The 12,499-nt window shown below is 41.6% G+C and overlaps 1 pseudogene; it reads right to left on the bottom strand.

The window, feature by feature from the left end:
- Nucleotides 1-6,236: 6,236 nt before the first annotated feature.
- Nucleotides 6,237-12,266, bottom strand: LOC129042117 (10 kDa heat shock protein, mitochondrial-like; annotated as a pseudogene).
- Nucleotides 12,267-12,499: the final 233 nt, after the last annotated feature.

Below are 12,499 nucleotides of genomic sequence, written 5' to 3'. Positions count from 1 at the left end.
TGAACTCCTGGGTTCAAGCAATCCTCCCACCTCGGCCTCCCAAAGTGCTGGGATTGCAGGCATGAGCTCGCCTAAAAGTTATTCTTACTGCTACTCACTCATTTAAATTAAAAAAGATGAAAGCGACCTAAGATCATCTAAACAAAATGGGCTTAAATTCCCTAATCACTAATAAAAAACAAAATCAAACGAACTAAAACCTAGATGGTAGGAGAGGAAATGAAAGATATTTAGTATTGGTGAAAGTAGATATCACTGGGTGCGTGTGTTCCCACCCAAAGTTTTCCAAAAATCAATCTTGATTCTTACTTACATTATGAAAACTAAGATGTAATTTCCAATTATGTCTATGGTTCAAAACATTTCTTGAGTTATGAACCACACTGAGAGTCTAATGAAAGCTATAGACTTTGCTCCCAGAAAAACACATATAAATACATACATAAAACTTTGCATATGATTAATTGTACTGCCTTGGAAATGTTTTTCCTTCTCTTAGAAAATTATTTAAAAAGTTTTGCTTTTCTAATTTGGTTTTTCAAGCAAAAACTAATGACCACTTCTTGAAAATTAAAATAAATTTAAAAATTAAATGAATGTAAATAAAATACATTAATTTTAATGTTTAATTAAAATTAAAATAAATACAAGTTGTGCACATAGAGAAAAATAGAACAAAAAGTAAATTTTAATTCTGCTCAAAAGTAATTTCAACAAAAACAGTGCTGCCCCTTTGGTTTAATGAGTTGTGTGATCTTTTTAAAAAATAAGACAAATATATTCATTACCATAGAATTACCATAGTCTTGCTTTGATGGAAATGAGTGTTGAAACCCTGCCTCATGAAGGTCTGTGTTAGTAAATGGAATCTGTGGTCCGGTGACCAGTTGAGGATGGGCTTGGATCAAGAACACCAGGATCAGCCAGGCATGGTGGCTCACGCCTGTAATCCCAGCACTCTGAGAGGCTGAGGCAGGCAGATTACCTGAGGTCAGAAGTTTAAGACCAGCCTGGCCAACACAGAGAAAACCCATCTCTACTAAAAAATACAAAATTTAGCAGGGCGTGGTGATGAGCATCTGTAATCCTGGATACTCAGGAGGCTGAAGTGGGAGAATTGCTTGAACCTGGGAGGTGGAGGTTGCAGCAAGCCGAGATGGCACCACTGCACTCCAGCCTGGGCGACAGAGCGAGACTCCATCTCAAAAAAAAAAAAAAAAAAAAAAATTAGAACACCAGGATCCTCTACAACTCTTTGAGTTCAACTCCTGTTATTTCATTTCCTTTGTTCTCAAGTCAATGAAGTCATTTTTGGCAGTACTGGCCTCATTACTGCTGTCTTTGTCAACAGGGAAGGGATTAGGGATTCACTTTCCACTTGAAGATTGTTGAAACAGAAGTAACACTCCAAAGTATTCCGAGGGTTTTCAGGTTACCACGGTTTCCTGACTGCAGAGAAATCAAGAAAGCGTCTTTGTCACACTCAATTCCAGCCTGCAGAAGAATCTGCTTCAGTGATGAAAGGTCTGAAGCTTTGTCCTTCCAAGTTATTCTTCCAAGTATATAGGCTTAGCCAAAAGAGCTTGTAGTTTTGTTTTTGTTTTTGTTTCTGCACCAGAAATATGTTTGTGATTCCAGGACCTGAAGTGGAAGATTTTCTTCTTTCAGTACAACCAAACTATCTGCCTAATAAACCAAGCAGTAAGTGAATTCCTCCCAGTAGAATTGTTTGGAAAATTGGCATTTCTTTTTTTTTCTTAAGTACACACATGAGCTTCTCTTCAAGTTCAATAAGGACTTCATCACCTTGTCTTACTCTAGTTGATGATATTGTGCTACTATTATTTGACAAACCCTCTTGAAAAGATGGTGATTCAAGGATCTGGCTTGCAGGAAGTTGAAGATATCCACAGCAGTAGACAATGTGGTTGAGGCTGTTGACAGGGTCTTTGATGCCAATGCATGCCGGCCAACATGCAGAGATGCTTTCCTCTAAAAGTCAGTGTGGGGTCGGGCACAGTGGCTCACACCTGTAATCCCAGCACTTTGAAAGACTGAGGCAGGTGGATCACTTGAGGCCAGTAGTTCGAGACCAGCCTGGCCAACATGGTGAAACTCTGTCTCTAATAAAAATACAAAAAAAAATTAGCCTGGCCTGATGGCACATGCCTGTAATCCCAGCTACTCGGGAGGCTGAGGCAGGAAAATCACTTGAACCTGGGAGGCAGAGGTTGCAGTAAGCTGAGATCACGCCACTACACTCCAGCCTGGGTGACGGAGCTAGGCTTTGTCTCAAAAAATAAATAAATAAAATAAAAATAAAAAAAGAAAAGGCAGTATGACTGGACGGGCTGCCATACCTCAAAAGTGTCCCTCCTAGGACCTGAGCCGGAGTTTTCTTTCCATCAATGTGTACTTGGCGAAGGCTTTTCACAGTTTTGAAGAAGTTAGTAGTATCTATATTTTCCAAAATGGTCTCATGAAATATGGTTTTTGTTTTCATTTTTGTTTTTATTTAGAGGGCATTGGTCAGTATGCAAATAATGCACAAGACCCAGAAAGTCACAAACAAATGTTTGTAGTTTTGTTCTTTTCCATGCTGCAGAGAAAGAGTATCACTTTCACTTATTCAAAGATCTGCTTTAAAACATAAGAAATATTATACATATAAAGTATAAGAAAGGAATATTACACATTTTGGAGTCGGTGACACCAATGGAAATATTCTGCCTCAGCTTCAAGCCCTCAGAGAGACCAATTTCAAGACATGTGCCTTCACCAACATCTCTCCAATCACAAAGAGATTGTTTGGCTTGTTAATGGGATAAGACATCTTATAAGATGTGGCCGGGCACGGTGGCTCATGCCTGTAATCCCAGCACTTTGGGAGGCCAAGGTGGGTGGATCACCTGAGGTCAGGAGTTTGAGACTAGCCTGGCCAACATGGCAAAACCTGGTCTCTACTAAAAATACAAAATTAGCGGGGCGTGGTGGCGTGCGCCTGTAATCCCAGCTGCTCAGGAGGCTGAGGCAGGGGAATTGCTTGAACCCTGGAGGTGGAGGTTGCACTGAGCCGAGATCACGCCATCGCACTCCAGCCTGAGTGACAAGAGCAAAACTCTTCTCAAAAAAAAAAATTCTTATAAGATGCTTCCAAATAAGATTCTTGATTTGGGGATGAATCCATTTGACAAGATTCTAGTCTTCCCCAGACAGGATCCTTCTCATGAATCCACACTGTCTGAGATATATTTCAGGATATGGAGATGTCAGCTGTTTTTTCAGCTTTGTTGGAGTCAGGTTCTCATTGGCACAATCTTCCCTCATTAGAAGCACCGAGAGTTGGTATCCAATTGCATTAGCAATGAAAGATCACGGGGCATGAAAATTTAGTCATAGTGTACTTTCTTTTTTTTCCAACATTTTTAAAATTAAGCTAGACCCAACAAAAGCAAAGGCAGACATTTTTATTCAAAATAATAGAGTATACTTTATTTCATTTTCATCAATGGTAAACTATTTTAGAAATCTTAAAGTAGCAACAATAACAATTGTGTATTATCAAACCACATACTTACTTTTCATGTGATAAAGACAATTTAAGCAAGCAGAAAGTAAAATTTGAAAATCTATTCCAGTAAACTGCTTAATTCACCAGTTACCTGTGTAATTAAAGAGCTGATTGCAAAAGCTTGGGAGTCTTTGAATAATCTCTAGAAGTTCCCCACAGTAGTGAACTATATAATGAATTTTGATGACCAATTCTATAGGTTTAGAAAGAATTACACATCTTCTAGCATGTTACACTTTCAACTACATTTATAAACTATTTTTTTCTATTCTATTTTATTTTATTTTTTGAGACAGAGTCTTGCTCTGCTGCCCAGGCTGGAGGGCAGTGGTGTGATCTCAGCTCACTGCAACCTCCACCTTCCAGGCTCAAGCTATCCTGCCTCAGCCTCCTGAGTATCTGAGACTACAGGCGCGCACCACCACCCCAGCTAATTTTTTTTTTTTTTTTTTTTTGAGACAGTCTCGCTGTGTCGCCCAGGCTGGAGTGCAGTGGCGCAATCTCGGCTCACTGCAAGCTCCACCTCCCGGGTTCACGCCATTCTCCTGCCTCAGCCTCCCAAGTAGCTGGGACTACAGGCACCTGCCACCATGCCCGGCTAATTTTTTGTATTTTTAGTAGAGACGGGGTTTCACTGTGTTAGCCAGGATGGTCTCGATCTCCTGACCTCGTGATTTGCCCACCTCGGCCTCCCAAAGTGCTGGGATTACAGGCGTGAGCCACTGCACCCAGCCCCAACTAATTTTTTTTTAAGGTTTTGTAGAGATGGGGTTTCACCAGATTGCCCAGGCTTATAAACTATTTTATACTGTCAGTATCTTCATAGGTACAGGAGAAGTAGAATATAAAAAATTGAAACTAGAAAATTGTGATGTTCTTTCATTTCTTTCTAGACTTCATATGACTAATTGAGAGGATGAGTGTGACAAGACCACATAGAGTAACAGTCTTGACTTTTCTTACATACACTTGACTACAACACGCTGTTAATTTTTCACTCATGTTAGCAGCAGTATCTTAGGCATAATCTTGTGTCTTATTCATATTGACTATGATTTCTTGCAAATAATTATATAACTCTGGAGAGCTAGTCTTGGCCATGTCTTCATCATCAATAAGACACTCTCTCTTTTTTTTTTTTTTTTTGAGACAGAGTCTCACTCTCTCCCCCAGGCTGGAATGCAGTGGCATGATCTTGGCTCACTGCAACCTCTGCCTCCCACGTTCAAGCGATTCTCCTGCCTCAGCCTCCCAAGTAGCTGGGATTACAGGCACGTGCCACAACACCCATCTAATTTTTGTATTTTTAGTAGAGACAGGGTTTCACCATATTGGTCAGGCTGCTCTTGAACTTCTGACTTCAAGTGATCTGCCCATGTCGGCCTCTGAAGTGCTGGGATTTCAGGCGTGAGCCACTATGCCTGTCAAAAGACTACTTTCAAAGAGTGTCTTGGCCAGCTGTGGTGGCTCATGCTTATAATCCCAGGACTTCGGGAGACTGGGGTGGGTATATAGCTTGAGCCCAGGAATTCAAGACCAGCCTGGGCAACATGATAAAACCTGGTCTCTACTAAAAACACAAAAATTAACCATGTGTGTTGGTACATACCTGTGGTCCCAACTACTCAGGAGGCTAAGGCAAGACAACCCCTTAAGCCCAGGAGGTCAAGGCTGCAATGAGCTGAGATCACACCACTCCACTCCAGCCTAGGCAACAGAGCAATACCCTGTCTCAAAAAAAAAAAAAAAAAAGTAGTCTTTGAGGAAAGGAAATCAGTTTATCGAAGAGATACCTGCACCGCCCACCGCCATGTTTATTGCAGCATTATCACAATAGCCAAGATATGGAATCCACCTAGAAATGTCCATTAACAGACAAATGGATAAAGAAAATGTGGTATATATACACAATGGAATAGTATTCAGCCATAAAAAAGAACGAAATTCACGCCTGTAATCCCAGCACTTTGGGAGGCCGAGGTGGGCAGATCACGTGGTCAGGAGTTCGAGACCAGCCTGACCAACATGATGAAACCCCGTCTCTACTAAAAATACAAAAATTAGCCAGGCATGGTGGTGTGTGCCTGTAATCTCAGCTACTCAGGAGGTTGAGGCAGGAGAATTGCTCGAACCCAGGAGGCAGAGATTGTGGTGAGCAGAGATCGCGCCACTGCACTCCAGCCTGGGCGACAAAACGTGACTCCCTCTCAAAAAAAAAAAAAAAAAGAATGAAATTCTGTAATTTGCAACAACATGGATGAGGCTGGAGGACACTATGTTAAGTGAAATAAGTCAGGCACAGAAAGATAAATACCTGTGTTCTCACTCATATGTGGAAGCTAAAATAAATAAATAAATAAATGAGCCCATAGAAACAGACAGCAGAACTGTTGTTATTAGAGGATGGGAAGGGTAAAGGAGAGGGTAAGGTAGGGAGAGATTGGTTAACAAGTACAAAATTCCAGATAGAGAAAAGGAATAAGCTCTAGTGATCTATAGCACTGTAGGATGAGTATGGTTAACAATAATTTATTTTATTTATTCACTTTAGCTATCATTAGTTTATTATAAAAGACAGACATGGAAACTACTTACATGATGAAAGGTTTCAGAACTTCAGTGGAATGGGCAGCTTCATGTTGATGCATTTCAAGAGTGATTTATTTCAGTCTACATATTTTCCAAGAATGTCACCATCTCTAAATAAGAAATAATTCTTGGCAGGGCCCAGCATGATGGCTGATACCTGTAATCCCAGCACTTTGGGAAGCCAAGGGGGTGGCTTGAGCCCAGGAGTTGAAGACCAGCCCAGGCAACATGGTGAAACCCCATCTCTACAAAAAATACAAAAATTTGCTGGGTGTGGTGGTGTGCACCTATAGTTCCAGGTATTCGAGAGGCTGAGGTGGGAAGATTGCTTGAGCCTGGGAGGTTGAGGGCTGCAGTGAGCTGTGATTGTGCCACTGCACTCCTTCCTGCCTGGGTGACACAGTGAGACCCTGTCAAATGGAAGGAAGGAAGGAAGAGAGAAGAGAAGAAAAGAGAAAAGAAAAGAAAGGAAAAAGAAAGAGGAAAAGAGGAAGGAAGGAAGAAAGCAAGGAAGGAAGGAAAAAAAAATAATCCTTGTCATCTAGAACTACTTTGGTGCCTTCATGTTGTGGGAAAACTTTATCTTCAAGTTTCACACTAACTGGTTGAATTTCTTTGCCCTTTCCTTTAGAGCCTGATCCAACAGCTACTGCCATACCTTTCCTTGAGATTTTTCTGGAAGCATAATGCCCCCTTTGGTTACAGCTTCGGTGACACTTCTTTCAACCAATACTTTGTCAAAGAGTGGAAAGTACTTTCTAAGTGCTCCCGCTGCCACCGATAGTACTCTGCTCTCACATTGCCCTGCAAGTAGAGACCTCCAATAATTTAAATTAAAAAAAAAATTATTTTATTTTATTTGAGACAGGGTCTCGTTCTGTCACCTAGGCTGGAGTGCAGTGGCACGATCATGGCTCACTGCAGCACAAACCTCCTGGGCTCAAGTGATCCTCTTGACTCAGCCTCCTGAGTGCTGGGACTACAGGCACTCACAGATATGACCAGCTAATTTTTTTTGTGTGTGTATTTTTTGTAGAGACGGGGTTTTGCCATGTTGTCCAGGCTGTTCTCAAACTCCTAAGCTCAAGCCATACACTGGCCTCAGCCTCCCAAAATACTGTGATTACAGGCATGAACTACTACACTTGCCAATTTTTTTTTCTTTTTCTTTTCTTTTTTTTTTTTTTTTTTGAGACAGAGTCTTGCTCTGTTGCCCAGGCTGGAGTACAGTGGCACAATCTCGGCTCACTGCAAGCTCCGCCTCCCGGGTTCACGCCATTCTCCTGCCTCAGCCTCCGGAGTAGCTGGGACTACAGGCGCCTGCCACCACCCCCGGCTAATTTTTTTTTGTATTTTTTTAGTAGAGACGGGGTTTCACTGTGTTAGCCAGGATGGTCTCGATCTCCTGACCTCATGATCCACCCACCTCGGCCTCCCAAAGTGCTGGGATTACAGGCGTCAGCCACCACGCCCAGCATAATTTTTTTTTCTTTAAAGGGAGACGGTCTGTGTTGCCCAGCAACTCTTGGGCTGAAGCTAGTCTTCTGCCTCAGCTTCCCGAGTAGCTGGAACTATGGCCTGCACCACCACACCTGGCTGGTTAACAATAATTTTGTGTGTATGTTCAAAAAGCTAGAAGAGATTTTGAATATTCCCAACACAAAGAAATGATAAATATTTGAGGTGATCTATATGCTAATTACCCTGATTTGACTGTTACACATTATATACATGTATTGCAATATCACTCTGAACCCATAAATTTGTACAGTTATTATGTCTCAACTAAAAGGAAAAGGAAATAATGAAGGATGCTAAATGCTTGCCCAACCTATCTTGTAGCATTGATGTCCAGTATCAATTAGATTACATAATAAGAAAACATCTTGTGACCTCTTAAAAAAAAGTAGTCTTTGATATTTTCTGCGGTCATCTCGCATAAACCAATAGTTTTTTCTTTGTACTATCAGTCTTATAATACAGTATTGAATAAGCCGAGGAAAATAATCTTATTTATGATGTCCTGCAACTATCCTGTTTTTATCATTTCAATGATTGTGAATTCCTATATTTATAGAAATCAATTCATGCACACCAAAAAATAATTTTTATTATCAGGTGAAATAAACTCTTAAAAGCAAGTGCTGGCTGGCCACGGTGGCTCACGCTTGTAATCCCAGCACTTTGGAAGGCTGAGGTGAGTGGATCACTTGAGCCCAGGAGTTCCAGACCAGCCTGGGCAACACAGTGAAAACCTGTCTCTACAAAAAAATATTTAAAAATTAGCCAGGTGTGGTGGTGTGCACCTGCAGTCCCAGCTACTCAGAGGCTGAGGAGGGAGGATCTCTTGAGCCCAGGAGGTTGAGGGTGTAGTGAGCCAAGATTGTGCCACTGCACTCCAGCCTGGGCAAAAGAGAAAGAGAGACCCTGTTAAAAAAAAAAAAAAAAAAAAAAAAGTGCTGTTTTCCAAGAAAAATGAAATATTTTCACCTAAGAATGTCTTATCTTTTCAACTTGTCTAGAATGAGTGAAGGTAATCTATTAGTAGTAGTTTTACCACAAATATCAGGCCGGGCATGGTGACTCACGCCTGTAATCCCAGCATTTTGAAAGGCCAAGGCAGGTGGATCATGAGGTCAAGAGATTGAGACCAACCTGGCCAACATGGTGAAACCCTGTCTCTACTAAAAATACAAAAATTAGCTAGGCCTACTGGCGCTCGCCTGTAGTCCTAGCTACTCGGGAGGCTGAGGCAGGAGAATCACTTGAACCTGGGAGGCGGAGGTTGCAGTGAGCCGAGATCATGCCACTCTACTCCAGCCTGGCAACAGAGCAAGACTCCGTCTCAATAAATAAATAAATAAATGTGTACTCTCAAGTTGCAATGTTTTAAAATAAACTTCAACTGTTTCATGCTTTCTGAAAATTGTCAATGCTTCCTAAAAATTGTCAAAGCAATTTTCCATCAGAAGTTCTTCATGACTGATTTCTTTTTTAAGTGGGAAAGAACAATAAGTAACAGAATATTGCATTCTTTGAAGTCCATATCCCACCAAAATTGTATACTTAAAGCTTTGCAATTTACCTAAGATGCTTTGTAATTTGCAAGTAAGTTTGCATTGATACTGCCTATCACATAATTTTATGAACTTCAAGCTTTTTTTTTTTTTTTTTTTTTGAGACGGAGTCTGGCTCTGTCCCCCAGGCTGGAGTGCAGTGGCGCGATCTCGGCTTACTGCAAGCTCCACCTCCCGGGTTCACGCCATTCTCCTGCCTCAGTCTCCCGAGTAGCTGGGACTACAGGCACCCGCCACCACGCCCGGCTAATTTTTTGTATTTTTAGTAGAGACGGGGTTTCGTCGTGTTAGCCAGGATGGTCTCAATCTCCTGACCTCGTGATCCGCCCACCTCGGCCTCCCAAAGTGCTGGGATTACAGGCGTCAGCCACGCGCCCAGCCAAACTTCAAGCTTTTTATAGCTTCCCAAGTGGAAGCTGAATCATTATCTGGCCAATAGATGAAATGTGATTAATTATTAATAATGATAAAGCTCTTCACTGCACGTTACGATCATTGGTGTCATTCCTTGATTTACAATGAAATATTAGCACATTTTGTAAAAGATAATAAAAGACTTTTGTTTTGACAATGTTTTAAAATAGTGACAGTTCCAAACAAACAAAACTCACATAGGTATACATAACCGACAACACTTGAAAAAATCAGACACTAAAGGAGAACAATAACAAAAAACTGTGTGCACCAAGCCTTGCAAAACTGTGCAGTTGTTGACAAAAACAAATTAGACCACATGGGGAGCAGGCAAAACACCAACTGTAGAACAATGCCAGGTTCACTATCATTTTAGGTGATATGCTCAGTAATGTCCCTAGTTTTTCTTTGTTTTAAAATTTTGTCTAGATGAAAAATGGGATATTTTTATGTTTTCTCAAAGCAAAGAGAACCATGACTTATATTTTACAATTTGCATAGCTTGTTTGAGAGGTATAATTATTGTTATGTTTCTGGGATGCAGAGCAGGCCCATGGCAATGCCTCCCCAATCTCTACCACTAGCTCATGCCCCTCCCTACGTTGACACCATACAGTCCTTCCAGAAACCAAATAACCACTTAGGCATAAGCATGGTTTTTAGCATATGATATTTTTCTAAAAGCTTAAGTACTTTATTATCCTATAGTTAAGAAAAGAGGGCAGTGGGGCCAGGCGCGGTGGCTCATGCCTGTAATCTCAGCACTTTGGGAGGCCGAGGCGGGTGAATCACAAGGTCAGGAGTTCAAGACCAGCCTAGCCAAGATGGTGAAACCCCATCTCTATTTAAACTATAAAAAATTAGCCGGGCATGGTGGTTGACACCTGTAGTCCCAGCTGCTCAGGAGGCTGAGGCAAAGAATTGCTTGAACCTGGGAGGCAGAGGTTGTAGTGAGCCGAGATCGCGCCACTGCACTCCAGCCTGGGCGACAGAGTGAGACTCTGTCTCAAAAAAAAAGAAAAGAAAGAAAGAAAAGAAAAGAAAAGTGGGCAGTGGTGTTCTCCTTTGAGGTTAATAACCAGTAAGATTTTATTTTATTTATTTTTTCAGGTAGAGTCTCACTCTGTCGCCCAGGCTGAAGTGCAATGGTATGATCATGGCTTACTGCAGCCTCCACCTCCCAGGCTCAAGTGATCCTTCCACATCAGCCTCTCGAGTAGCTGGAACTACAGGCACAAGCCACCATACCTGGCTAATTTTTAAATTTTTTGTAGGGATAGGGTCACATTGTTGCCCAGGTTGGTCTTGAACTCCTGGGCTCAAGCTGTCTTTCTGCCTTGGCCTCCCAAAGTGCTGGGATTACAGGTGTGAACCACCATGCCTGGCCCAGTAAGATTTTAAAGTATGTTTACAAGTACATTTGACAATGGCTTCAGAGAAAAAAATGACAAGATTACAAAAGGAACTGGAAAGGATGCAAAGCTAGTAGCAAAATATCAAGTGTAATAATTGCCATGAATGTGCAAATAAGTGACAGGGACATCATAGGGGCCCAGAGAATGGTTTCATGAGCAATTGAGATATTCCATGCAGAGTAAGGAACTTTCAAAGAACTCCTGACCAGTAGTTTGTGCACCGGAGACTGCACAAACTACTTCGCATGCAAATCAAGGGCTCAAAGTCAATAAAATTGATAATATGTTACAGCTTATAGAAAAATGGAGGACAGTTGGATGTGGAGGCTCACGTCTGTAATCCCAGCACTTTGGGAGGCTGAGGCTGGCAGATTGCTTGAGCCCACAAGTTCAAGACCAGCCTGGGCAACATGGCGAAATCCCATGTCTACAAAAAATACGAAAAACTTAGCCAGCTGTGGTGGCATTTGCCTGTAGTCCCAGCTACGCGGGTGGCTGAGGTGGGAGAGTCACCTGAGCCCAGGAGGTTGAGGCTGCAGTGAATGGAAATGTGACAGTGTAAACGGCCACTGTGATCTGCTAATGACGCCTCTTTCTAAAATGGTGTGCCTGTAGGTGAGGACTAGGAACACAGTGATGTCCACTAGGTCATATGTTCCCAGATTCTGAGGAAGAGCTCAAAGCTAGGTGGTCTTCCTTGCCCTATAGAGTCTCAATGACCCTTTGGGCCTGGGCATTCATTTGTTGCACAGAGGTTGTGCAATTAGTGTGACCAATAGTGCATGTATATAGCAACCAAAGTGAAAAGCAGCAATCTTAAACACAGACTGATGAATGAAAGAATCTTTTACAAAAAGATGACAGAAATAGAAAAAAGGAACTAAATCATAAAAGAAATAAGACATTCTCAAAAATAGAATTAAAAGCAACAGAAATATAATTTAGATATATTTGGTAATAAATTGTAAATATTCATTGCTTATTATGGTTTGTTTTTATTTGTTGCTATGGTATTTAAGAACATTGTAAACATTCAAATTGTATTTAAAATGTTCCTGAATAAAATATTTTTACCTCAGTAGGACACCCCGCAAAGTCAGGATAGTGGTGGCCCACGAGGGTGGCCGTGACTGGGAAGGGGGCATCGAGGGGCCCTCTAGGGTATTGGCAATGGTCTGTTTCACCTTGGGCTTTTTGCATGGATGTGTTCCAATGGTGGTTAGAGTCTCTACAAACCAACTCTGAGAGCCGATTGTTTTAATTTTCAGAGATGTATGAACTGGTTGTTAAACATTGTATCATTAAAAATTAAAGTATAAGGTGAGGCGCTGTGGCTCACGCCTGTAATCCCAACACTTTGGGAAGCTGAGGCAAGAGAACTGCTTGAGCCCGGAAGTTCAAGACCAGCCTGAACAACACAGAGAGACCCCTAT

This window comes from Pongo pygmaeus, chromosome 7 (genome assembly GCF_028885625.2).
Source record: "Pongo pygmaeus isolate AG05252 chromosome 7, NHGRI_mPonPyg2-v2.0_pri, whole genome shotgun sequence".
Taxonomy (NCBI): domain Eukaryota; kingdom Metazoa; phylum Chordata; class Mammalia; order Primates; family Hominidae; genus Pongo; species Pongo pygmaeus.
Note: the sequence above shows the minus strand (reverse complement) of the source record. Positions and strands in the feature narration are given on the sequence as shown.